Source organism: Propithecus coquereli, unplaced genomic scaffold (assembly GCF_000956105.1).
Source record: "Propithecus coquereli isolate 6110/MARCELLA unplaced genomic scaffold, Pcoq_1.0 Scaffold35, whole genome shotgun sequence".
NCBI classification, from domain to species: domain Eukaryota; kingdom Metazoa; phylum Chordata; class Mammalia; order Primates; family Indriidae; genus Propithecus; species Propithecus coquereli.
Window position 1 is genome coordinate 6,935,042 of NW_012149174.1, and position 1,927 is coordinate 6,936,968.

The following is a 1,927-nucleotide window of genomic DNA, read 5'->3' on the forward strand; positions in this document are numbered from 1 at the left end:
ATACGCACGCACACACACACAGCATATATAGTACCATTTATATAAAAGAAGCGGGAAGGAGAATTTGCTCATGTAAGTATAAAATATCTCTAGTAGAACATACAAGAAACTACTAAGACTGGGGAAGAAAAATGTGGCTGGGCTGAAAGATAGAAGGAAGAGTGTTCACTGTGTATGCTTTTGAATTCCCAACTATATGAATGCATTAGCTATTAAAAATAAATTCAAATTTAAATAAATGCATGCAGACAACAAGAAATTTATTCCTAATTGCTCTCTCAACTGCATTTAGCCAACAAAGCCAACTTGGTAATAGTTTAAAAACTCATCCTCTGAAGTCACCTGAACATAGTTTTTTCTACATTCTCTAGCTCCAGCACTGGAGGAGACATGCCTGAGCATTACAGAAATAATTGGTCAAGACAAACAGGCTCACTTTTTTCTGTAGCCTAAAGGTCAAAAGTTCCCCCAATCCTCAAAACTTTTTTTTTAGACAAAAAACGATAAGAGCATAAACAAATAAACGTCCTTCCCAGCATCATTTGGCTGTTTCAGAGGCTTCAGCCCACCAACATGACAGTGGGTTGAGGTGAGAGCAACAAAAGCGCTGACTGTGCCAGAACACACCCAGCCCTCAACTCAGGTCAGTAATGGGCCCAGCAAGCCCAAAGATCCTCAAGTTGATTCTCTTATCTCCCTGCACAGAGGCCTTCTACAAAATCCTAGTTCAGAAAGCCAGCAAGGCCTTAGATGTCCAGACAGAAACATAAAAGAGTGTTCCCAGGACCACTGGCTTTCATGAGTTCCTGGCAGGTTTTGAGGTTAAAATTTGTGACATAAATCCCTTTAGCTCTTTTTTGAGCTACTGTTTTATTTTATTAAATATTGTTGGAAACTGAGCTATTGTCTAGGTTTGAAACCCATCCTCATATAACATGATTTGATCTGAAATCATAGTTAGGAAGTTCAGGTTTTTGGAATCTCTCAGTTTGCAATGTTATTGGATCCAGCGTTTTATTTTCCAAAGCCTTACTATACAAAGTCCATTTTCTTCCAGGTCTCAAATCTGGAAGATATGTGCATGGTTTTAGAGAAAGTCCTTAAAACACTACAGTTTTCCACTTGCTTTCCCCTGCCACCTCCCTTCTCAACTCGGTCCGGTGTCATGTATGGTGGACAGTGAACAACAGAGTAGAAGAAAAGTTACAGGCCCCAGAATCAGCCTCACCTGGGTGTTAATAATGGCTCAGCAAGTATTAATCTAAGCGGGGACCCTGAACAGTTTACTGACTTCAGTTTCCTCAGCTAGAAAATGATGCTGAGAATGACAGACACTTAGCAGGAGCTAAGTGGTGGACACACAGGGCAGGAGCAGATGCAGCATCTCTCAGTGGTACTCCCTCGACCCACAACACTCTAAATAGGATTGGCAGCTGCCAAAGATGCCATCCACTCAGGGGCTGGTCCTGTGACATCTGAAAAGTGAAGTCCTTGTTGCACCCCAATTCTTTTATTTCAAGGCCTTACATCACTTTTCAGGAGGAAATTAAACAAAATATTCGTGTTTAATGATTCTATATAGGGGATATTTTAGATGTGTGGCTCTAGCCATGTCCTTAGCTGAGGGAGGAGGCAGTCAGTGGACGGCCATCCCTGTTTTCCCACCTACCTCCTGCTGCTCATAGCCAGGAAATCATTTTCCTAACATTTCAGAGTTTAAGAAACAGAGAAGCAACTGTAGAATGAGTGGACTTTGAACTAGGAGACCTGGTTTGGGCCCCGGCGCTGCATGCGCCTACCATTTGAGTACACTGCAGAATTTCAGTTTCCTCACCTATAAAAATGAGAATAAGACCATCTACCTGCCAGGGCTGTTGTGACGATTAAATAAGATGATTTATGTGAAAGTATATAACAAACAGTGCCT

At 41.6% G+C, this 1,927-nt stretch overlaps 1 protein-coding gene across 1 annotated transcript in view; it reads right to left on the minus strand.

The window, feature by feature from the left end:
- The window catches only part of IFT52 (intraflagellar transport 52), a 34,521-nt gene that overhangs the window by 14,264 nt on the left and 18,330 nt on the right, over positions 1-1,927 (minus strand). The gene's annotated exons all lie outside the window — the stretch shown is intronic.